We start from the raw sequence: 27219 nt of genomic DNA on the forward strand, positions 1-27219 counted from the left end.
ACCTAATGCCTAGAAAATAGAAGGTATACAATAAAAATGTAGTTTCCCTTTTCTTTCTTCATGATGTGCTCAGAATATACTACCAGCAATTATCTGAATAACCATGAAGGTGCACAATTTCTTGTTTGATAGAACCACCAGTGAGTGGCCATAAGTTTGGTGATATGTTCTACAATGTTATAATTTAAATGACATTGAAATATAATAGAGTTGAAATAAAATTTGATCTTATACAATAATCTAGATGATTCTTGTTTAAACAAATATGTTTCACATTTTCTAAATCTATTACCTATTTGGAGACCCTTTCGTCTCCTGAGAGTTATAAGGTTAGTGTAACCATGGAGCACATAAAACTTGAAGCCACCAATTAGAGTTTTGTGATGTGTTAAAATTGCATTCATTTTTGATTGCAGTTCTTGCTATGCAGTGAAGAAGGGAAATAGCATGAGTGGTTTTCATATATAGAGAATTGATGCTCAGAGAAATGATAACAACTGCTCTATAAGACAACATTAGTTATTTTTAACATTAATCATAGACACAGCAACAGAGACGCTTTCATGCTAGATTTGTGAAGAATAGAAATGATTTGAAAGTGTTTATATGAACTTCTACTCTGCATGTTCCATTATGGACCATAGATATATAAAGGTAAGTAAACTGTTCTTGAGTGAGTGTAACTATGTCCCCACTTTCCGTCATAAGCTTTGGCTTGCTTCTGGTTATAGTGATGGATTAGAAATGATTCTTAACCTACATGGTGCCCAAATACCATGTCATGTCTCAGGATTAGTTTAGGGAAAGGAGGGGGAAAAATTCAGTACTGGTTATTAAGGAATTTATATTTAGTGTTTAGATTAGAAAAGAGATTATATGAAGCTACTCTAGAGATAATTATGTAACAATCAATATGCGTCATCTAAGAGAGCCAAGGCTCTCCATCAAAGGAAACATTAGCTTTTACTATCCGAGCCTTGAGAACCTGCCGGATATGATGTACCAGGAGCCAGCATATTGGTCCTACACATTACAGACATTTTCCTTTCTAAGCCATCTGAAACTACAGCTTGAACTCTTCTATGAGAAACTCTTACAGGCCAAGGAGACTGTATAAATCTTTGGCGGTTAGTGTACAGTGGCAGTTATATCTCTGCAAAAATCCTTTTGAAATTGGCACGTGAGCCCCTTTTCTTCCAAATAAAACTAAATCCCCACGAATTCAATATTATTTGGGAATTTTAATTCTTTACATCAATAGTTTATCTTTTCAAAAAAATTTTCAACTCCCCTCAATATTTTTACTATTAAGAGAAAAGATTCATACAAATGTAGTATGAAGATATATACATATGTACATATATATACATGTAGATATATACATATATATAATGAATATATGTGATGAATAATATGCAAGTCTAGTTGAAAGTTGAATATATGTTTTTGCAATATATATTTCACAGACATAATTGAGTATATATTACTAAAGTAGAATAATGGAGGGATCCACCTATTGGCTTAGAAATCTCAGGAGATTGAATTAGCTCATATTAGCTTTATTTATGCAAATATTCCCAAGGATGCTTTGCTGCCATGAACAAGGTTGTCAAAACTGGAGAATTTGTCTTTATCTGGAGATACATTATTGTGGACATTAAAAGTCATAATGATAGTCAATGCTTTTACCTTTTCTCAGAAGGATATTAGAGTAAAAGACATGAAATTCTCCTCTGTTAATAATAGTATTTGCCTTTCAATGTTCACTGCTTCTTTGCCATTTAGCCATAGCTCATCTGTATTTCTCAGTAATAGGAGTATGACCCAAATTCCATAAAAAAAGTGATTCTCTGAAGAAAAAAAAATATGCACGTTTTTATTTTGCTTTATAAACAGGATTTTGAGAATTAATCAAAGAAAGGTTGCATTGGGTTAGTGAGGTACCATTTGCCTTAACCACATTAGAACCTCTTCTTGGAGGCAGTCCTGGACCCAAAGTCCAATCTGGATTTTTATACTGTGGCATCTGGAAGTCTACAGTTTGAATTTCTCAGGTTTCATCAGCCTCATCGATGAACTATGTCTTTAAAATAGCATGCTAACCTCCCCGAAGTTTATTACAACCAGTCAGGAAATAAGAAGGTACAGATACTTTCTATTATGTTCTACTTTATTCATCAATATATCTTTACTTTAGCTGCAACAGGACATTTCTTCCTCCATAAAATATGACAGATGTAAATATTGGCATATAAATACTTTTTGAACTTAATATACTTTTATATACAATTAGAGTAAAGTCATCCAAAGGTAGCAAAGGGCAATAGCTTGCTTTTCTTCCACGAAATATATATATATATATATATATATATATATATATATATATATATATACACGTGTATAAGCAATATGTATATATTTAGAGAGAGTAGGTAGATTAGGAAACATAATTATTCTAGAAATGTTGGAAATTTTTTTTAATTTGTCAAATAGTGTTAAATTTCATCAGTGGTATAATTAGACGGGTCCCATAAATTTTCTCAAGATATCTTTGTTTTTATTAGTATTTACTTATAGATATAAAATAGGTAACCTAAAAGTACTCTGAAGTAATCCTATTTGTTTTCTGAGACATATAGGTAAATGAACACACATATCTGTGCCTACAAAGAGCAATGTTCTTTCCATATATACTATTTAATCATGACCACCTTTACGCACATGGTGCTTAGGAAACATTTTACTAACTGTCCCCAAATCATCTCACAGGCCTTATTTTTTAAGTACTATGTTATTTTTTACAGAGGAAAAGGTTTGCTCTGGTTTATAGCTCTTTTTCTCCTAATTCTTACTCTTTTTCCATGTTTGGTTCTTTTAGTGCTTATAACACATTTTTCTTCTTTTTTAATCTGGGAAAATTTAGCTTTGGTGCACCATCTGTTTCCTAGTGAAGTGCTTGGATTCAGTTTCCCAGATGGGTTGAATAAGAGAAAAAGGTTAAATTATTTAACTTGAATTCACACTGTGAGTCATCCACCCTAAGCTCAGTCATGACAAAATGAGAGATTTTCAAGATTTTTTTCTCCCTCTTCATTACACTCACTTGAAGATCACACAACTTTCAGCAGAGCTTTCTTGAAACAGAGCAGAGCAGCAAATACATTCAACACTGTTGGACAATAATTTGGATTTCAAATTTATTTCTAACATACAACTTTTAAAAAATTGAAAAAGTAAATGTTTCTTTTTACAAGAAATTAAAATTAACTTTTCAATATCATTGCCTCCTAGCTGGTATTCTATTCTCTCTTTCCTCTCTCTCTTCCAGCACATCTTTAATGCTTCTCTCATATTAATCTTATAACAACACCCACTTTTTTCCCATCTCTGCTGAAGAGAATCTTCCTTCCAACAGTGCACAGACCACTACCTTTCCTGAGTGCCTGAATTCCATATTCTTTACTACTTTTCATAGTCTGGAGGGTTAGTACTTCAATACAGTTCCAGACTTTGTATAGCAAAAGAGCTTACGTTATAAGAGAGAGTGGAGATAGCAAAGGGTGCCTGTGTGGATAAAAGAATGTGTATCAATTAAATTTACTGCATTTAAATAGTATGTTAAGAAGGTCCGAGTTGATTTATTGAACTTTGACTAAGTTTCACTTGGTGCAGAGTTCTAGTCCAGAGACTTGTAATGAAATTCAGAAGAAATAGAAATGATGATTTCCCTGGAGGAATTTATAGAAGTTATAATTAAGTTGTCCCCATTTAGGGCAGAAGGAGATTATTTTATTAATCAACTAAATTCCATGGCAATCAATTTAACCAAAATCTGATGGACTGATTTTTTTCCCCACTAAATTGTTCTTCTTAACAATTGATCCAGTATGCATTTCAATGTGGTCAAAATATAACAAGTCATCCTGACCTTAATGTTTTGTGGTAAGATATCCCAGTCTCTTACTAAAATTATTAATCCTATTTGATTAACATGTGGGCATATTTTAATATCATATATTTGAAACTAATAATTCAATATAATTTATTTACTTATTAAAGACTGTGAAAAAACTCTTATTTTTAGGATTAATTTAACTTAAGTTCAAAAAAAAGAAAAACCAGAAGTAACTTCAGCATGGAGGGCTTACAACTACTTCATAAAATAATATATATATAAAACCTAGCACTATGCTTAGCCCATAATTCATGACTGTTCATTACCTTCACAAGAAATGTGTGGTATTGATCTCTCCAATGATTCCACCAATCTAGAAAATTATTCTGAATATCCGTCATACAAAAAGTTATTAATAATGGAAATGACATTAAAGAGACTTTGAACTTCCTAATTTATTTTTATCTACATGAGGTTTCAGATGTAGTTATCTCCTCACTAAGCATCACCTTGAAGTGTAATTTGTTGCTTATTTTTTTCTTCCCAGTTAGACTGTAATCTCTTTAGGGCAAAAATGATCTCTGCTTATTTAATACTATCTCTGCAGCCCTTAGACTTAGTCTCTGGAATAGTGTAATAATATTTTGTTGAATTAAATTGCGTTGAAGACCATCTGCCTTCCGTTTTAGGAGCTCACAGATTATAGGAGAGGCAATATTTAAAGAAATAATTCTAATCAAAGTAAATAAGCACTTTCCTACATTTTCAGTATGAAAAGAGTTGTGCAAACAATACAGAGCTAGAGTTACAGAGGAATTCACTAAGAAAAAGACATGTGACTTGGGTCTTGATGGATGATTGAGGCCATCCAGGTGGAAGGATGGGCAAGGTATTTATTCCAGGCTGAAGGAATAGACTTGATTTTCAATAAATGGAAATGAAGAAAATCTCCTTTACCTTATTATCTTTCTCATCTAGCCAGAGTCACAAAATGTTGAATACGTGTTTTTTTTCAATCACATACAATTCAGAAGGATGCCAGCATGACCAGATGGATGGTTTTCAGATTCACACTTTAGAAACACATGGCGCTTCTCTGAGGCAATTGTGTTCTGTTTCTTTTAAAATAGCAGAAAGCATATGGGGACATGATTGGATCTGTCAGCTACTATCAAAAGAATAGTGAAGCTTCTAAAATAAATTCAATCAAAACCTATAAAATGAAAAAATGTTATTGTATTTTGAAATTCTAAAGTTTTACATTTGTAGAATCATAGCCATTTCAAAAGAAAACAAAATCTACTTTTTCATGAAACCATAATCCCTGCTATAGCTGCCAAATCTGAGGCTACAGAGAGATGAGATCTGTGTAATGAGAGAATCTGGAAGAATTTCATTGATCTTAACGATATCTATTCCTCATCAGTTTTGCAAATTTCTTTTTCTAAGAAAACAATGTGTAGAAAGAACAATTTGTATATTTTCCGCCAATGTCTCTCTTCCTAAGCAATCCAACAAAAAACAAGTAGCATATATCAAACTTATATGTTTGAAAACACCTGCTTTAAGTTACGTAGGAGTTATAGCCATCCATTGTTTGTGTGAAGGCCTCTCTCTATATATCCTGTTGCCTTTAAGCAAGTGTGGAAGAGAATGTGTTCACATGAGTTCTAACCACGGTTCTTCCATGCATGAGTTTTATAAACAGATCAAATCTTCCTAATGCTAGACTTATAACTCTACCATACTCTATGTTTTCTATGGCAATTTATATTTCCCCAAATTATTATTTTGGGATTTGGATGATTAAACTTCAAGGAGAGTGATTTCATAGAGCTGAACCTAAGGAATTAAAGGAGCTTTAGATAGCAAACCTCTATGTTAAGAAAACATTTTTTTTTCAAGGAGGATGACTTCCTTTGCCTTTTATCCATGCAGAGTCCTTGATCCCAGATAAAGTAAATGGTCTGCTGGTGGCTTTGAAGTCATCGGCTATCCTTCACTCATTCAGGAATGTGCATTACTCTTCTTGACCTCCACATGCATAGAGTTTTGCTCCCAAAATCTGTTACATTCTGATATAAATTTGTCAATTATTAATTCTGGAATGGTGATAATGAAAATAATATCATGTTATTCTCATTTATTCATTCGTTTCATTAACATTGACTTCTGAGATAGGTATTATAGGGACATTGAAAAATTAATTAGATATACATTATGACTTCAAAGAGTTTATAGGCTTTTGAGGAAACTCAAATATACAAATAACTATAACATAAGGACTAAAGTGACAAATTTCATAATAAAGGTATAAATGAAGTGTTATGGAAGGTCAGAAGAAAAACAGGTGGTCCTAAATATTTAATATTCATAGGCATTTAGGTGATATTTATTTTTAGGGTATTCAAAAACATTTTTTGACACAGTCAAATGTTTTAGTGAATGTCAGCATATCCAATGTGCACAACTAGCACGAGGTTTTGTATTTCTACATGATACTAAATCGTCATCATTTTCATCATCACTCCACCTCATTGGCAACTCCTTCCCACACTTTATCATAACCGCTGGCAAAAATAGTTTGTTATTAAAAGATGGAATGTACTTTATTTTTTATTTTTATAAATGAGATTGTCTGCAGTTCCAGTCCTATTTTTTATATCTGAAACTCCAATAAAAGTGGTCTGTAAGTAAGTTTTTGATATTAGTTTCAACTTTAGAGGCCCAGTATCCTCAGCATATTTTGTTACTGATTGTAAATTTAATTTACGTTTTCAAATCTACTTTTTTTAATTGCATTAGAAACCAAAGAGCTCAAATCTGGTGTGCTAAGAAGCAGCCCAGCTCTTATGTTAATATACCTTAAAAATATTGAAAGCGTGTTTATTCATTAATTTATTTTCATTATGGCAAATTAAGATGTTTACTAAAGCAGTATTTAGTGGGAAAGAAGCAGAATTATTGCCAAAGGTGGTCCAAGACGGTAGTTAGATAGTGGGTTTTAAGTCTGGATAACAAAGTAAATAAGGAAAAGAAAGAATAAAGCCTCAAGGTCAGTACTCAAGATAATGAGAAGAGCAAAGTCTCATTTGGTGAACAGATTGAGAAAACAATTCAGAAAAGGGGGGTTTTGGAATTTCTTCACGCGCTGTGTGGTTCATGTTGCTTACACAGGCATAGTTCTTGAAGAAGCTACGAGTTTGGATCTATCTTCTTTTAATTTGTGAATAAATATAATCCAAACAATACTGCCACAATTACTTATATAATAAATATTAGTTATCACCCATGTCACTTCAATTTCAAACTCTTCACTATATTTCAGGAAATAATGAATGATCACCAAATATTAGAACCAGTCTTAGCCAACTCTTATTGTTTAACCATGACTTCGTAAAGATATCACTTCTATTTCCCAGGTTTCCAAATCAAATTATAGTGACTAGTGAATTTGCTAAATCAGAGGCCTTTGCCAAAAAAATAAAATTAGTATTAGATCAACGAAGACTTTACATCTAAATTCCAATATTAAATAAAATGTGCTCCACAGAAGACAGTAACTTTAATTATATGCTTTGTTAGTAGAAAAAGGAGCATTTAAACCCCAAATTTCCAATGGCTGTGCCAAAAAAACCACAATAAAACAGTTCAGCCATGCGTATTCATTCATAATATTTGTAAAACACAATATAACAAGGTCAATACATGCTAATAAATAAGCTTGTTTGCCATAAGTAATGCTTTAATTTTCTGAGAAATAGAGGAATTCACATTTAATAAACTTACTTTAATATCAAAGATTTCTTTGCTAACCATTCTGTTGTTGAACAGTGTTGTCACATTCCACAGGTTTAAGTTCTCATCCTAAAACACAACCGGAAGCCATCTTTTCACTTCCAAGAATGTTGGCCTCTAAGTAAAAAAAAAATAAAATAAAGCCTTTTCTCAATAGCAAAACTAATACCAACTTCCAGGAAGATGGTTGAACGTCTCCCTCCCTTCCTTCCACTAGAGCATCCCAATGTCACTTATGGGTTTTGGTGGAAAGTCACCTGCCAAGCTCCCTGCTGGTTATGGTTCCTGTACTGTGGCAGAGCCATGTATAACCAGCAGTGACTTCACTGTGCCTACACATCTCTCTCGTCCACAAGTTTATCTCCTTCTCTGCTTCCAGATGGTTGCTGTATCTCCAGTATAATAGATTAGATTGCATTGAGTAGTGAAGGCAATTGGATTTCCTTTCCTGAATTGCGACTCCTTTGCAGGCCAAGTCTATTTCACTTTCTCGCCCCCAAGATCCCTGAGACAGAGTCTTACATACTATAATTAAAGGGGAAGTGGGAGTATGGGGGACTCGTTAAATTCAACTAAATTGTTAATAACTCTGTTTTAAATAGCAGCCAACTGTAATGTTGGAATGTCATGTGGGAGAAAAAGCTGGCTCCCCACCCTCACCCCCCACCAAGTCTCATGGCGTGAGTTTACTGAATTTCCCACACAGCCTTGCAGCCTCAGGAAGCTGACTTTGTCTGGTGGGTACAGAACCACTTTAACCTAGCCCAAGAAATTGAGGAGTAAAATAAAAAATGTCAACGTATTGCTTTACACTGAGAATTGTGCACAACCCTTTCTCAGCTCACGTTTCTGACTTGGAGCATCTTTCCATCAGATTTAGCCTCTAACATGATACCAAACACTCAAATTGTGTTAGTAGCAAGACTGGCATTGATAGGAAGAGATACCGCATTACTATAATTTAAGTTTACACTACATGGTTTCCAGTAACCCAACTAGACTCAGGATTGTTTCCAAGGAGACAGTATCAATTAATGGTGTATAGAAAAAAAATCTTTCCAAAGAAAGGAGAACTTTTATCGGAATTTAGACTTTACTCTCATTTAGTCTCTTTTTGCATAACTTTCTACCAAAATGACATTTGTTTTTTCTTATTTGTTGCTTAACCGAGGTTTCATTCTATTTGAAGAAAAGCCTCATAACGTTATCATAAATAACCTGTAGAGAAGACATCTTTCTCAACATAATAATGACATATAGGAGGCTTTTGTTTTTAGACAAATGAAAAATTATGAGAAGTGTTTTAAGCAGCCAGATAAGAAAAGCCTGCGAGGGGGTGTACCTTTGTGGAATGCATTTCCGTTACTGAGTCTACTCAGTAGCTTGGATCAAAGCATTTATGGTATCAAGAACTAAAGCACATAAACATTTTAAAATCTGTATGAATTATATTAAAATACATATGAAATACATAAACATAATTTTAATCACTGATTAAACCAAGTACATACTTAAACAATATTCAATCAATTCCCTCTCCTGAACAGCCTTGGTTTCAGCAACAAGTGAAAGATATAGTTGTTAGAAGTCCTCCACGCTACCAAGACTTTAAGTCACCTTTAATAACAAGCTTGAAAAGAAGAATTTTATTCACTGCCCCACTACCTCCTAGTCTTATAGTCATCAAAGGATTGAAGGTTAAAACTTAACCAGAGGCCAGACAAACCTGTTCTGCACCAGTTTCCGAGACAAGAACCTCACAGAAGCTATCTTTCTAAGACAAATGTTATTGACTGAATTGTGTCCCCTGAAAATCCATAGGTTTAAACCCTAATTTCCAATGTAACTGTATTTAGAGGTAGGGCCTGTAGGAAGTAATTAAGGTTAAAAGAAGTCACCACCAAGGGCAGTCTATCCAGCCTTCTCGATCACACCAACCTACATGTTTGCAAGATCAGCACACACCATATGCATTCATACAGCCATGCAAAGGAATATGGGTACTGCCCCTGGCCTGTTGTCCACAGCACACCTCCCCAGAAAACTACAAGCTATGCACATGGACTTCCCAAACCCCACCAGCCCAGACATGCCCAGGGCGGCCACCACATGCCCGCTGACAATCACAGCAGCCTTGACGTCCATTACCACACCAGTAAGGGTGACCCACTTACCACCTCTGATGGCAGAAAACTCAGGTAATGCGCTTCCCTCTGCATCGACAGCTATGGTCGAGACTGGCAAAAATGGCGTCCAACCTGCAGTGTCAGATATCAAATAAGCTCCTGTTGAAAATGGTTCTCTTTCTGGAGAATGCAGAACAGTGAAACCTTGAAGCCCAGCATAGCCAAAGGGATTACAGAGGCATTGAGGAAGGCTTTCCACCAGAATGATGCCTCAGCTTATGTGGATACGCTGGAGCATTTTCACAATGTCACAGTGGGTTATTATGCTACCACAAGGAGGCTGGTGTACATGCCTGCCATAGTGATCAAAATGCTGGGTGTTTATGGAGTCTGCAATGCCACTGCAGATCTGAAGCAACATACCCCAAACTTGAAGTCTTTGACAGTACTTACCTCCCCATGGAATCTCTACCTGCAGGCTACTTCCAGCTGAAAACAGTGCTTTAGTCTGTGAGCCAGTCCGACAGCGTACTGTCCTGCAAGTTTGCTCATGCAATGGAACAGAAGGACTTCCGGGATGCAGAGAGGAAGGTTCTGAATATGAAAAGCAACCTGATGGCTCAGATTATGAGCATGTCCAATGCTTCCCAGTCACTTCAGTGTACGTGATGGGCAGTCAGAGCTCTTTCTTCAATGGCAGGGTCACCAACAGCCCCTTCCACCAGCTCTGCGCTGAGTTGGTGGGGTTCTATCTCACCTACCTGCTGCTCACCATTGCTGAATCACTGGCATATCCCAACCTTGACATATCAGAAACAACAAGAAACTATTGGGTAATTACAGGACTGCAGGGCATGGACAATTTGCTGGTGGGCCTGCACAGCCAGAGCTTCACCCAAGTCATGGAGCAGCACCTGGCCCAGCTGTTCATGATGTCCCAGCAACAAGGCTGGTGGTTTAAATGGGTCATCACCCTGGAAACTGCATTGCAAATGGTAAAGATGCAGCAGGTGCCAGGACCCAAGGACCTAGAGGACCTGGCTTACTACAACCTGTACAAGAGGAAGCCTTTGCTGAGGACTGCGGCTGCCAAGATCTTGAGCATCGTTGACTCCCAAAGGATGGCCTTGACCCTGCATTACGTTGTCTTTCTGCAAGCTGACCCCGTGGTGAAGAACCCAACTGACAACTTGTGGATCATTGCTGCGGTGCTGGTACCCATTACCATGGTCATCGTCATCATCGTGACCATCACGGCCATGCTCTGCCGGAAGAACAAGAATGACTTCAAGTCAGACACCGTGATGAACGTGCCTCAGAGAGAAAAGCCCATGCAAGGCTCTGATTATGCCAAACAACACCTGGGCCAGCAAGGGGCAGATGAGGAGGTCCATCCTGTGACCCAGGAGACAGTGATCCTCCCACTACCTGTTAGAGATGCTCCTGCCTTGCAGGAAAGGGATGTCTCCCAGGATTGATGCACCATCAAGACGGCCAAGTCCACTGAAGTGAGAAAGAGCAGGTTGCCCAGTGAGAATGACTGTGTCATCAGTAACAAATCAGGGAAGCCCAGCTCAGGGAGGCACTCACACCAGAATATAATGGCACAGCAGAGAGTGACAAAGGTAGAGGCAGGAAAGAGAAATATACCAGCAAGTGGTGAAGAGGAAGTAGTTCTTTTTGACAACTCTGGCAAGGCGGCTGCTGATCCCTTTGACACATCTTCTGCATCTGTGCAAATCATCGCTATAAAGCCCACTGCCCTCCCCGTGGTGCACCCCACCTCACACAGGAGCCAGGAGTCGGCAGTCCTCAGTGGTGAGGTGAACAAAGTCCTGAAGTGGAAGTTAGACATCGGTATTATCAGAACAAGCTGCGCCTCAAAGCCAGGAGGAAGGGATATTACGATTTCCCCGTAGCAGACACAAACAAGGCTCAAACGGAAAGAAAAAAGATGTACGAAAAAGCCGCAAAGGAAATCAAGCATGTGTTGGATCCAGACCCAGAACTGCGTGCCCCTTTGCTGAATCTAAACACAGGCAACAGACGGTGAATTCTGTCTCCTGAAGTCGGCAGTCTCTGGATAGCCCAAGTCCAGGGGAAACAGACGGATCTTCTGGTGACTCAGCAGCAACCATGGAGTGAAATCATAACAACGGATATGATGAACTTAGTAGAAACCACTGTCATGGATTAGAATTCATTTGGACACAGGCTTCTTTTAGCTCTTAGCAATGCTGAGAAGTTGGATTTGTTCCTGATTCATAACTCCTCAATATGCCATGGGAACAATGAGAAGTCCAACAGAGCTATTTGGTGATTTCATGTGATGAAGCACATGCTTATGTGCAGTGATGCCTCTAAACTGCGAAATTCTTCTAATGCCATCAAACTTCCCCAGATGATGAATTACAGTTCGGTGCGTCCTATCAAGTTTTATTTACATCCTGTCACGTGTCCCTGCACTCCTGAGTTGCAGTCCCGTGAAGATACTCTGCTGAGATACGCGTATTCCATAAGCTTCACCCAGCCACAGAATTTCAAATGGTCTTGAATATACTCTTAGGTCTTATGAAAAATGTTCCTTTCCCATTCTCCTACACTGTGTCTCTTATTACAAATAAAAAAATGTTCTGTAACAAGAAAAAAAAAATCATAAGGGTGGAGCCCTAATCCAGTAGGACCGGTGTCCTTATAAGAAGGGACACCAGGGATGTACATGCAGGGAGGGAAGAGTCACGTGAGGACACAACAAGAAGGAAGGTGGCCATCTGCAAGCCAGAGAGGGGCCGCAGGAGAAACCAACCCTTCCAGCACCTTAATCTTAGACTTCCAGCCTCTAGAACTGTGAGAAAATAAGTTGCTGTTGTTTAAGACACCAGTCAGTTGTATTTTTTATGGCAGTCCTAGCAAAATAATATAAAAAATATAGCAGGTACTTGTTGAGGGATCTGCTCAACTTACACCTCCCCTTTTGCTAAGAACTATCCCCAAACAAAGTGGATCCCTAAAACTCCATATGCACTAAAGAACCATGGCCTCATGGTTACAGAGACTCAGATTTGTGGGGGATCCCCAGCATATTTGGGGCCAATCATATTTTCTCTCCTGGGAGATTGAGACTGGGAAACAGAAGTACTCATCAATCTCTAATAGTGCTTGAACTTGGGTGACCTAAAGCGGAGTTGTGTTGTCCATGTACACAGAATATCCCACAGGTTGGAGATCCGTCTGATACACAATGGGAACCTTTTTTTTCTTTTCTAGTGAGTACATACTAGGAGCTAGATACTGCTATAAGAGTTGTACATATATTAACTCATTTAATACTTACAGTGACCTTCTGAGAGAGAGGTTTTGCAGATCAACAGACTCAGTCACAGAGAAGTTAAATAGTTTGCCTAAGATTCAACAGCTGGCAAGTGGTACAGTGAGTTGCAAGTCAGGCAGCTTGGCTCCAAAGTCCAAGTTTTTACCCACCATCTATACTGCCTCTCCCTTTAAGAAGGGAAGGTAATGTAAAGTACAGCATAGGGAATATAGTCAATAATATTATAATAGCTATGTATAGTGTTGGGGGTACTAGACTTATCAGGGAGCTCACTCCATAAGTTATATAAATATCTAACCCCTATGCTGTACACCTGCAATTGATATAATATTGAATGTCAACTGTAATTAAAAAAATAAAAATAAATGTACAAAAGAAGGGAAGGGAGGACGATGAGGAGGGAAAGAAGAAACTCATCCATTTTTTTCAGAAGTCCCTTTATACTCACAGATTTAATAATAACCAATTCCATTATTTGCAATAAACATTGCAAGTCTATCATCCACAGAGACTTAAATCTTACCAGGGCCCAACTGAATCGTAATGTGGCAGGGCCAGCACAGTGCAACAAGTGACTGACATGGCAGCCTCCCCTCGTTTCATCCTCAGAGCAACTCTTTGGTCCTGAAGAACTCATTACTGTAAAACTTGTTTTTCCTTTGTGCAGTGACCATCAGCTCAAAGACACAATTGGGTGGTATGAAAGGAGGCTGCATCTGCAATGTGAGTGTAGACATAAGAAACCTGTGACTGTGAATGAAAATGTGAGTCAGCAGAAACCCAGAAAGGAGCAGGCCGAAACATTTTGTACTTAGGAGTTTGGTAATTGAGATGGTTTCCAGACATATTCCTGGAATGTCCAGAGTCTTACTAAGGTTTATCTGATTAGTCAATTAGCTTTGAATGCTCAGTATTTGGAGTTCCTTCCTCCCACAAGAGATTTACTGCTTTTAACTGAAAGTTTGGCTAATTTTGTATGTGGAAAACCCGTAGAGCTTTAAGATGTTCTCATTTTTTATTCATGTTATATTTGAAGTTTTACTAAAAAACAGAAAAGTAAATGATATAAGAAATAGATCCAAGTATCCTTGTAAGATTAAATATATAGAATTCAATTTTAAACATATGATAAAACTATATTAGGATGAATTTCTTTGGTCAGTTATTTTACTCACTAATTTTTTGGCTTTATGGTGAGGCTCTAAATTAATGTTACAAAGAGACACTTACACAGTGCTTTTTTTATAGCAATAAGTGACAAATCTATAAACTAAGAAATTTCTAATGATGAAAAATAGTAACTCAAGTGTGTACAAATGTCAACATATTGAGTTTAGAAGTTAAAAAGAAAAAATGTTTGCAGGGCACACTTCCCAAAGCTAAAAGTCCCCATGAGTTAGGACAAAAAAGAGAGCTCTTTCACCTTCTTCCCTGAAAAAAAAAAACAAAAAAACAAATCTTAGGTTATTCTTTGCTTGGACTGTGAAAAATACCAAGTAAACCAACTTCTAGATTTCATATTTCAAGAGCCTGGGTAGATGTCTGTCTTCTTGATGGAGCTGGAAGGAGGTGGACATACATAGAAAATGGAAGTGTTCTGATATGGTTTAAAGAAAGAAGAGGAAAAAGAAAGGTAGTCTCGGGACCCAGAAAATAATTTAAATTTTTTGTCAAGGTAAGGCAAATCTCTGCTGGGCTTTCCTGTTGAAAATCTTACAAGAAGCCTGGTAATTTCTTCGGGCTACTGTTAAAGGGTAGTTTTTGTTTGTTTGTTCATCACTAAAGCTGTAGGATATGCAAAACCAAGTTATACACTAATGGGGCTTTTAATTTTCACATAGCTACAAAACTTACCAGAGTTTTTTCTGCAAGTCAGGGACATCCCATACAACTCCCAAAATAGAGCAATTTTGAAATTAACAATAAGAATCACGGAACATACACTGTGGATGTATTTACATCTGGCTTGAACTGAATTTGTACCAGTAGACTTCTTAAAATCTCCTCTAACCCATCCATGTTTTCGTGTGATATTAGATTACAGCTACTCCATAGAATATTATTTAAAAGACTGCCCCATTGTATTTTCAATTTGGAATTTTCATATCCCAAGATAGAAGTCATCTGTACTGAAAAATAATTGTTTGTAATATACAAGACATGTAAGTTTTTTATCACAACATTCCTATCTTTCCGATGCATTTCACATAAATTGAGCTTACCCAGCTTATTTTCCTAAATGGAATCAATCACCCATGATGAAATATGTTTTGTAGTGTCAGAGAACTGACTTGAGCCCTGGTTGGTTTTAATTATGCACAGGCCTGTCATCTAAAGAGATAGTGAGTTAAAGGGAGAGAGGAAAGGAGACATGTAAGATTGTGAAGACCTCAGCTATTGTTAATTCCACCACATCTTAAAGTCGTCTCTCCAGACCATACCTGGAGTTCTAAACAGCCCCCAATTTGACATCTCGCTTTCTTGAGTTACAAACAGTTGCATTCCTTAAAATCAGTGACTGTCACAATGAAAGAGAAAAGGTTCTCAGGAGGAAGTAGCTGTCAAGGATGGCTAGACTAGAAATTTTACTTCTCTTGACAGCGGTTTTGACTGTAATGGATTAACCCCCAGGATTAGTGTTTGCCTACTTTCGCCTTTTCCTACCTCTCCTTCTTTTAAGCAAATGTCTGGATCCCTGTGATGTTGTTCTATTATCTGGAGACATTTTTGTTTGTCACCATGGGGAGGGGGGGTGCTACTGGCATTTAGTGAGTGAAAGTCAGAAATCATACTAAACATCTTACTATGTATGGGACAGCCCCCACCCCGCACAAAAAAAAATTATCCAGCTCAACATGTCAATACTGCCAAGGTTGAGAAGCCCTGTTTCAGTCCTACCTTACAAATACCAGAGCATGTGTGTCAAATAAAAGCAGCATTAACTTTGCCTCAATTTGTGCACTTGTCATAGTTGAACTTCTTTAACATTAAATGAATGGACAATATATCCTTCTGTAAAGAAAATATCCTTCTGTGATTAAAATACTCTTTGTCTTCCTGAGTTATAACAAATAAGTACAGCTGACTCAGGTATGAGGCCAGTGAATAAAAATTGCTTGCTACTGTTGGATAATAGTAATTTGCAGCTAGCTAAGTCATTCTTGGCCCTGGTTGCACATTATAGTTACCTGGGGAGATTTTTTTTAAAGTACTGGTGCCAGGGTCCCCCCCACCCCCCGGAGATGCTGGTTTAATTGGTCTCACTGTAGACCTGGGCTTAAGTGGCTTTCAAAACTCACCAGGTGTTTGTAATGTACAGCCTGGGATGAGAACCATTGATTCTAGCCAGTGGGTACCATTGCTCTGTCAACAGGTTCTGAAATTCATTGGAGGTCCAGGCTGGGGCTTATTTTGGCAGTGAGATAAGTAAATAAAACAGTTTTCGGAATTAGTTTGGTGTTCTAATCTTACCAGTTTTCTCTGAATGGGGTGAAAGAGTGAACCCCACGATCTCCCTGAACTCTATCAGTACCTGCCAATGCCGTCTGAAGGACTCCCACAGAAAATGTAACCTCTAAATTTAAAATAATACCCCCTATGAATCCTAGGTGAGCATACTATGCTACTTTTTAATCTGTGTTTATTCTTTCTTCACACTGTTCTTTTTCATACCACACGAAGTGGGAGTGGAACTAGCTCAGTTCTTGTCTGTTAACTGCTGTTTCAAATAATGCATTTGCAATGGTGAGGATGGGATGCTATTTAAAACTGAAATACTAGGAAATATTAGTGATTATACTTTCAAAGGCTAATGTTTCTTTTTCTCTTCCATTAATCCTCTGGAAGGAGAAGGATGGCTTTTGCCTTTGCATTATTTCCCTCCTTCCAAAGGCCAGTCTTTAGGCTAAGCGTTAACAGTAAGCATGGATATTTTCTGTACAAATTTAGAGGACCCCATGATGGAGGTCTTCCTGGCATTGTTGTTGAAATGTTAAGACTAATGCAGATGCGTGCTGCAGGGCGGGGTTCTGTAGAAGGAATTAGGTGACGAAGGGTGTGCTCAAGTAATTTACCACTTCCCAGCCCTGCTCCCCACGGAGCCTTCTGCCTTTCAAGCCCATTGCTTTGTTGTGGGTCAGGTCCCTGTTCCATCCTATCCTTAAGTGATAGACCATGGCTCATCTCTGAAACTAGGCAAATGAAATTTTCCTTAAGGGAAACAATTTAAATGAATTGGTTTAATATTTACAAAGATATCATTCAAATAAAGACATGATGTCTATATAGATATCTATATGGATATCTATATGGATACAGAGAGTGCCAAAAATGTATACACATATTAAGAAAGGAAAATAATGATATTAATTGTAATACTCAATATATACAGATAACAAAAGATGAATACATGTCACATTTGACTTCTGCAATCACAAGAGGTGCTCAAAGTGGTTACCATCAGCATCCAGACACTTCTGATTATGGTGAACTACTGCTTGAGAAACATTGATCAAAATATATATCTATATAGGTATATATAGATATATATTGAATATATATTGAATATATATACGTATCTAAATATATATACTATATATACATACTCAACAATTATAGCAATTTTATTTGAAGGATGATTTATATCAAGTGCAAGGTATAACATATGCAAATCTGATATGAAGCAATACAGCAGAAAATTACTGACTTCTGAAAACACCAGGATGTGTACACAGTCATGTTAAGTCTATCAAGTCATCTCAGGATATATACTGAGATTTGAGGAAGGCAACAGAATCAAACCAATGAGAGTATACAGTTCTCTAATAGCCAACTGGCTCTCTGGCCATTATGTCTTTCACTAATTTTAAGGCAATTCTCACCAGGAACCTTAGGAAAACTAGCATTGTGTGACAAATTGTATATTTACGGTCATCGGGCACTATTGTATGTTCAAGTAACTGTGTTAGTTATGCTTTATGGAAGATGCAGCTAGAAGAGATAGTCAACGTAGTACATAGAATTGTAGCAACCGAAGGAATATGAGGAAGTGCTGGTCTATTCCTCTGACTTAGCTCTTCTTGTAAATCCAAAACAGAAAAATGGTTGTCTCAGCGCATTCTCAAGACCTAGAGAATAACATCCTCCTCTTGGTTAACTTTTAGACATGATACATTGGGATGTTTTTAATGTTTTACTTACCAATATCTGCCTCTGGACTATGATAAATGATAGTGCTAGAAAAAGTACTATAACTATGAGATGACAGTACAATCAACTATAAAAAGCAAAAGTTTTGGAGTCTGACAGTTTAAATAATGATTCTAGTACTTTCTGTTACCTTTGACAAAAATTTTAACCTGTCTGAACCTTAAGCTCCTCTACTGGAAATCAGAATAACCACACACCCACCACTCAGCATTCTGGGAGAATCACAGGCGCATATGTGGCCACAGGAAAGTCTTCGAAACATAGTGGCTGCTGTTGTGATTATCACTGCATTCTTTGGCCCCAAGTTTTACTTCTTTTACTTCCCTTCGAAGGCCCTGGAGGTCCTCTGCTCCAATAACAAAAGTGGTGTTTGTCCGCGCAGAAATAGAATTGGGTCAAATGATCTAGAATGAGTAAGAACAGTAATTGAGGAAAATGGAAAGGGAGTGTTTGTTCATTAGGAGAAGGAACTGAAGAGGGTTGATGGGAATCTCAGATTATGGTACTAAAATATAACCTCATTTATTCCTTGACTTTCTTTGCTCACTCTACAATAGAAAGTTTTCATAGTCCTTGGGAATTATGAAAAATTGCAATTTTGAATTTTTAGGAGAAGAAATCAATGTTGTATCTTTAGATAAGTTTACTTTTAGAATCCTCCCTCCAACTGGGTTTCAGTTTCTATTTATGTTTTAATATTGTATGACATGCTAGAAAAAGCATCTTTATTAAAAAGTGAATAATTCTCCTTTGTGATTAATAAAATTTGAGATGACTGACCTTCTAGACTTTATTAATTATACATGTTTGGTTTGTTAATTGATAAAATTAGGATAACAATACCTATTGCAAAGAATTGTTATAAAATTTAAATATTTAATTGTATGTAAAGCTTAGCATATAGTATGTGGTCAATAAATGTTCATATACTTCCATTTTCAGGCAGTGATTAGTCAACCTAAGTTTTTTTGTGTGTTTGTTGTTGTTTTTTTTTTCACTAACTTCAAGTGATTTGAAGGAAAAAAGGTAGAGAAGTATTAATATTTCTTCAAATCCATAGTCTAAATGTTTGGTTTCTTCATCTTGCAGACTTCACTATAACTTTGAGCTGCCATTAACTTAAAAGAAAATCTCTAAGAGAGTCACAAAGCTAAAATTTAGTACTTTGTGAATACAATATGCCTCAGTATTTGGGATTTGCTTTTTCAATAAGTTCTGACTAAGGAAGTAAATGTATGGAAGCCTATTAATGTTTGGTTTGAATTCTGCAAACAGAACAGCTTTCAAAACTACAAAAACCTTCTAAATTGTATCTATTACGGGGCAAGAAAAAAAATCTAGGTAAGCCTGACTTTTATTCTAAAAGGAAACCATTTTCTGTCCTTTAACATAAGTCTCATAGGGATCAAAATTAAAGTCAATTTAGAGGAACTCTATTTGGAAACCAGCTGAATCCCATGTTTGGGGCGGTTGTCTCCACGGGTTCCTGCCCCCACGGAACAGGCTACCACAGCATTTTAACCCTTAGTGGGCATTATTCTGGGAACACAGAAAGGACCTACATCTTATACCAGAAATCATGTTTAATAGTTTAAGTGAAGTCAGTGCCATATTTCTATGCAAACACTCACAACATAACATTTACTTCGGGTTAAATAAGAGAAAGGCAGCGGCATTGTTGGTGAGACACAGTGGAGTTACTGTTCAAAATGTATAATGGCTCCGGGGCTGATTGGGAGAAAATGTGTCCGGTTCCTGGACCCAGAAAAGATAATGGTCATCAAAAGTAGTTCCAGATGTACCATATAAACAAAATGCCTCTCAATGCAGGTACTGCAGAGAGTGGGGGGAAATGGGCAAATGGAAATGTCTTGCCTTCGCTTTTTAATTCATCTTGACATCCAAAGGTCGTTAGTCAATAAGGGCTCATGCATTTAGAAAGGGCATTAGTAGGGTTAAGTACATTATAAGGCTAGGGGATCAGAACTGATTCTCTTCTAGGTCTGTGGAAAATTCAATTGCCAGAGTATTTATTTTAAATGTAAAAGTTAATGAGTTAACCATGAGAATAATAGCATAGAATTTTCCCTTCAATGTTTATTAGAAACAGATTAAGCATAATTTTTAATAAATACATCTCAAAAATAAAGCAATCACGTATTGCTTTTAGCATGTATGTATACCTATTCCAAAACTGCCCATGTTGATTAAAATGGCAAAATACGTATTTTGCAGCTTTAAAATTATGTATAAAGAAATATTGAAGAACATGATGGAACCATAATTATGCTAAAATGTTGGCTGAAAATAGTAAGACACAAAATTCTACATATGCTGAAGGTCTCAACAATCTATTTTTAAAGATGTTGGAAGAAGACTGGGAAAAAATATACTAAAATGTTCATAATGGTTGCCTTCAAATGGTGGTATCATGGTTGAATTTTTTCAGCTTTATGTTTCTATTTTCGTATTTCATACAATCTACAAGTTTTATTTTTATCATCCTTGGGGGGGATAAAACAAACTTTCTATGATATCGTAATATAGAAGTATCATGCGTATTTCTGTTTCATTAGAGACGACATTCACATAACAAGGATCTGGCAGCTTTCTATCTTTTCCTTTTTACTTGCTAAATTCATCAAACTGTGCCAGGATTTTTCTTTCTTCTTAATCTCAATGAGAATTTTACTTTGAAACAATGAGCTCTAATTTTTTTTTTCCTACCCTAATACAGTGTTTATGCTTTTTCTGGAATCTAAATTAGATTCAACACATTAATTTCAAAGGCTGTAGGAAATCAGCCTCCACAGAGCCCCTGGCCAGCCCAGTCCCTGTAACTTTAAGAGTAACGTTCCACCTCCCCTCACACCCACATACTTGTCCTCTCTTTGCACAGCAAGTGCCAAGCAGTGACATCTACTATAGTTTCTAGGACACGATGGTCTCTGCTATACAGGGGAAAAAAAGGGAGAGCGAGCAAGAGAAAGAAGGCGGGTGGTGAGGGAGAGCAAGCACAAATCCAGCTATGTTCCCAGAGGATGAGTCACTTCCTCGCAATAAGCCTGAGATGCTGTTTATGGCGCTGCTGCTGATATGCAGCCCAGCTCCATTGCTCAGCAGAGCTGCAGGACGCAGCCTCCCTCCTGGCTGTCCATTAATCATGAGGGGTTGTTACCAGTGTACACAGAGTGGGAGTTCTGCCTACGAGTGGCCTCTAGCTGTCTCCTGCTCAATGAAATGACCCTGTGTGAAAACTTGTTTTATGAGAGATTGGTTTATTTGTAACTAAACTACTTCCTCCGTTATTTGATAAGCTCAAATATTTGCTACTGATAGTCTGAGAGTGTCACATTTATTATCCTATTTCAGTGGTTGCCTAACTCCTTTGGAACTGACTCCATTAACCCTTTGAGGGATAGCAGTAGCTTTTAATGGACCAGCTTCTATTTTCTTTCTGCAAAGTCAATGCCATCTTTCAGGCAATCGACATTATTTTAGATCAGCTCTGACATGTGAATCCAAGAGAGGCCTTTCTAGTCCAAAACAGAACAGAGGCCACTATAGAAACAGAGGCTCTGCCGAAATCCCAGGAGGTTCTGAAGCCACCATGAAAAGGAAGGAAAGGTAGTCTAACTTACTAAAACATTCTACACCTACTAGTATTTCTAAAATTGCAAAATTTAAATATATCACAGTGGCTTTCTATGGTTTCTTATACCCCCAAATGTCATCTGTGCAGGGCAGGCTGTCTTAAATCCTGCATCATTCTGCATTTTGAAACTTTGCCTTTTGGAGTCTGAGCTCATTTGCATTTGGCAGAACTTGATTTCCTGCTTCTACAGAAGGGGGGCAGTGGTGAAAGCCTTTACAGTACTCCCTCAAAAGGCTCAAAGGGCTTTCTGAACATATTAAATTATGTTTCCAAGAGGTAAATGAACCAGAATGAGGCAGATTTCATTTGAAATGAAAAAGAAATACAGGCTTTGTTACATGCAATACATTTGAAAAACCTCCATTAAATATCTCTCCTGACAAACCTGTATTGGGACTGTTTTTCAGTTCTCTCGCTTTCTGATGGGCTACACAGAGCTCTCAGTGAATGTAGAAGAGGCTAAGGAAATAACCACTTATGTGTGGCAAAATGTTCCAGCCTTGCAGAGATTTTCCCAAAATCATTAGACCCACCAAAACGCTTTCCATTGGCCAGGTCCACACCTTCTTCATCAGATTTTCCATACTTCTCTAGACTCCAAGTACTGTCCATCTGTATTTCCTAAGAGAGCCATTCATTTGTAGCTGAAAATGTAACCGAGTTTACTCTCCTAAACCAGAGGCCTCCTTGACTGTCAACCAAAAAAGAAAATGAAAAACAGTTCACCTCCTAACTCATTTTAAGATGGTCAGGAGTGCGAACAACCATACACATACTCACCCCTCAGAAAAGGAGGTGAATTTAGGACCGATATTCTCTGAGGGCATTTAGAGATGAACATGAAGAGAGTCAGCTGCATCTGCTCCTCCGTGAAGGTCAGTGGCAGGGGGTTAAGGGTTAATTGCATGTATCCCACCTCTGGTCATTTTTAGGCTCTGTTCTCAGCAGGTGGCCTCTCTGTGTCATTGCCCCAACTGCTTATCATTAGAACAAAGACTAGCCCTGAATTGTCATCCGCAGTGGATTTGTATTCAGAAGCAGTCAACTAATGTGTTAAACAGATTTTATATTTTAGTGTTCCCTTCCCTTTCTTCATCTTTTTTTATTTTTGTCTTGTTAATTGTAAACACACAAACAAAAAACACATAACGTGAGATCTGCCCTCGTAATAAAATTTTAACTGTACAGTATTGTTAACTATGAGCACAATGCTGTATAGCAGATCTCTAGAACGTTTTCATTTTGTATGACTGAAACTTTATACCCATTCAACAGCAACAACCCACTTCCCCTTCCCTCAGCCCCTGGTAACCACCATTCTACTTTCTGCTTTAATGAGTCTGACAACTTCAGATACCTCAGATAGATGGGATCATGCAGTATGTATCCTCATATGACTGGTCTGTTTCACTCTGCATAATGTCTGCTAGGTTCATCTAGGTTGCAGCATATGACATTTCGTTTTTATGACTAAATAATATTCCAGTGTGTGTGTGTGTTTCACATTTTCTTTAGCCATTCATCTATTAATGAATATTTAGGTTGTTTCTCCCTCTCAGCTATGGTGACTAATGCTGCATGGACATGGTAGTGCAAATATTATATATCTGTTATGGGGTTAATATCCAAAATATTCAAGGAACTCCTACAACTCAATAGCAAAAAAACCCAAGTAACCTGATGGGGGGACAGAGTCCCAGAGAGCAGTTTCCAGGCTCTCGGCCTCCGGTGAGGAGGTGCTGGCTCAGGTAGTGAATGACCATCAACTGTGATTGGTTGGCCATCAGCTGTAACCGGTTAGCCAATTGGCTGCTGTTGTAACTGCAGGGCTGCGTTGATTGGTTGGTTGGTTGGCAGGCAGAGAAGTGAATGGAGGACTGCGGATCGTGTGGTTACTACTGCGTTTGTCTCACCCAGCGGCCAGTGAGAATATAGTGGTATGATTCCCCTATCTATGGTTCCCTGGGTGTTCCTTTTTGGCCTAGCCATATCCTGCATTCTTATGTAGGTAGCGGGACCAGAGGCCCCGCAGGCCACACTGCACGACACCTGATTAAAAAATGAGCTAAAATCTTGCGCAGACGTTTCTCCAAAGAAATACAAATGGCCAATAGGTGTGCAAAAAGATGTTCAACATCGCTAATCATCAGAGAAATGCACATCAAAACCACAATGAGATATCATTTCATGCTCATTAGGATGTCATTATCAAAACAAACAAACAGATAATAATGTGTTGGTAAGGATGTGAAGAAACTGGAACACTTGTGAACTAGTGTTAGGAAGGTAAATGGTGCAGCCAGTATAGACAATAATTCTGAAAAATTAACTAGAACTACCATATCATCCAGCAATCCCACCTCTGTGTATTTATCCAAAAGAATTGAAATCAGGATTACAACGAGATATCTGCACTCCCAGTTCACTGAAGCACCTTGGGCTTTTGTTTGTTTGTTTGTTTAGAAATTCTATTCATGCAGACCTTACATTGAATCAAATTAAATGATGATGAGATGGAAAAGGAATGAAATTCAGTTCAGACACTTAGGATTTAGTTGTAACTCCAGCCTTTATTGGCAATATGACCTCTGATAGGTCACTTAAATTCCCCAGGTCTTAATTTCCTTTTCTCGAAAAGAAGTATGATCCCATTTACCTTACGGGCTGTTCTGCTAAATAAATGGGGTTACTTGGGTAGAGTTTTATAAGCTGTAGAGCACTACACAAGTGTTTGTTATTATAACATGAATGAACAAAAAAAAATTCTGTTTGTCCCATTCTCCTTCACAAAACAGAAAGAAAACTCTAGAATTTGAGTTTTCTAGTCTTCATTAATTATAGATTATTATTTGAGTAATAACTAACTTTTGTTGTCTCTTTTTGTCTTGTAGATACATAGTATTTTATTCTTTAAAAAAACAGTGGACAGCAAAGTATGTGTATATGCATAATGTATTATCTTGGATGAACCTTTCAAAAACTGTCCACCGTCCTTATATAATAAATTTATTTTCAAGATAATTTTTTGAATATGGTTCTATGTTAAACACAAACTTTTGCTATTACTTTTCCTTTTCCTCAGACAGTGAGTCACGGGTTCCAGAATAGAAGACTAATCAAGGTTGAAATGGCTATAAAATAGAACAAAAAAATTCTCCTAGTCAGCTTCTCTGGCATTGACTTCCCATTGCTAACACCTGTGTTGGGGAGGGACAAAATAAGAGAGATTTGGTCTCTCAAGATGAGGACTTTTTTTTCACACTCTGCTTTCTGCAATTTTCTTGTGTTATTCATTCCACCACATTGTTGTCTGTAGTTCAATATGCCATGTCAGTTCAGTAGCACAACAATGCATACTGGATCTCAGGACCCCTTGGAGGTATAAACATACACAGCACAAGTTAATTTCCTGCACAAGGTCATATTACTTTGCTAGGTTGATAGTTCCTTCCAAGTGTTACCAGTTTTCCTTTTACACTTGACCCTTGAACAACATGGTTTTGAATTGCATGGGTCCACTTATACTCAGATTTTTTCAATAAATACAGTTGGCCTTCCATATTCAAGAGTTTCACACCCACAGATTCAACCAACCATGGCGTGAAAACAGTGTTTTCAGTCCATGGATGAGAATTTGTGGATGTGGAGAGCCAAATGTATTCATTGTTCTGTGTAATTTTATGTAAGAGACAAGCATCAGCAGATTTTGGTATCCAAGTGGGGGAAGAGGACCAAGAACCCATCCCTCTTGGATACCAAGGGTGACTGTGCTTGTTTTAGTTCACAGTGCCTAATGTGTACTTGATACTCATATTGCAGAGAGGCTATTTTTGTTGTTTTAGTTATTTTTATACTGAAACCTATATTCCATTTCCTTGAGATGAATCTGATACATCTATTAGAATGTCTTGATTCTGTTGTCCTCTCCCTGCCACCCCAGCCTTTCTGCTCCATAATATTATAAAGACTCAGGACACTATTTAAGATTTGGCATTAAACTTGATCTAGTTTTAAATACTGGCTTTTCAATCTACAGCTCTGTGACCTTGAGTAAATAAAGTAGTTAATCTCACTGAGCTTATTTCCCTGACTATAAATGAGTTTTCCAAGGAGACTGATAGTGTCTTCTTTATTTATTTCTAAAATTAGCCCAGTAGCTGGCATATAATGGGAGGTCACAAAATGTGAATAATCTTTATTATACCCCAAAATCATAAATAATATTTTGATTAAATTTAATTACACATTTTCAAAGGTAATTTTATAAAATGATGCTCTTTTTAATTGTGTAAAATGTACAAATTAAAATATGGAATGTGAAAATATAGAAACTTTTTCTGTAAAAACCACAGTGGTACATTTTTCAACTTTGCAGTCCATACGGTCTGTTGCAACTAATTGTTGTAGTGGGAAGGCAGCCATAGACATACTAAGTGAATAAGTATTGCTGTATTCCAGTAGAATTTTATTTACAAAAACTGGCTACAGATTGGATTTGGCCCAACGGCCATAGTTTGCTGACTCTTCTAAATCAAAGAAAAAGGTATGCAAGTTAAACTTACATTTTCTAGAGTGACCAATCATTCAGGGACTCAGTGGTTTCTCAGGATAAGGGACTTTCCGTTTATAAAACAAGACAATCCAAGGTAAACTGCAATGAGTTCGTCACCCTATATTTCCCAGATCCTAAGGTCATTCATTCATTCAGTCATCAACACTGAGTATCTACTAACATTTAATCAACACTCAAAGTTTCAAATTAAAACAAATACAATGGTCTGAATTATCTGATAATCATACTGCATTTAATTTTGAAACTAGCTACATAAGACATTACTTTTACTTTAGTTTTAAAAATTTGGACAACTTTTAGATAAACATACCTCAATTTAGTATCAGCAGAAAATAAGAAAACAAGATATTACTCAAAGAAAAAGACACAATGTAACAATATAAACTTTTTTCAGCTTACATCACATGGAAGTTCTTCACTTAATCTGTTTCACTAACACATATTTTATTCAGGCAATAAATGATGTCTTCCTGTAATAAAAATCCAAAATTAGACTTCTTTATGGGCAAGAAATTTGAAGAGGTTGCCAAACATGCTTAGGAAAATCCCAGTGACTTCATGATTCATCATTTGTATTGAAAATTAGAAGGTGAGAAAATTGAGAGGAAAAAAAATCTCACTAATAAGGATTAA

The 27219-nt window shown here is 37.1% G+C and overlaps 1 pseudogene; it reads left to right on the plus strand.

The window, feature by feature from the left end:
• Positions 1-913: 913 nt before the first annotated feature.
• Positions 914-12016, plus strand: LOC117021156 (UPF0606 protein KIAA1549L-like; annotated as a pseudogene).
• Positions 12017-27219: the final 15203 nt, after the last annotated feature.

The sequence above is a fragment of the Rhinolophus ferrumequinum genome, chromosome 4 (assembly GCF_004115265.2).
Source record: "Rhinolophus ferrumequinum isolate MPI-CBG mRhiFer1 chromosome 4, mRhiFer1_v1.p, whole genome shotgun sequence".
In the NCBI taxonomy this organism is placed as follows: Eukaryota; Metazoa; Chordata; class Mammalia; order Chiroptera; family Rhinolophidae; genus Rhinolophus; species Rhinolophus ferrumequinum.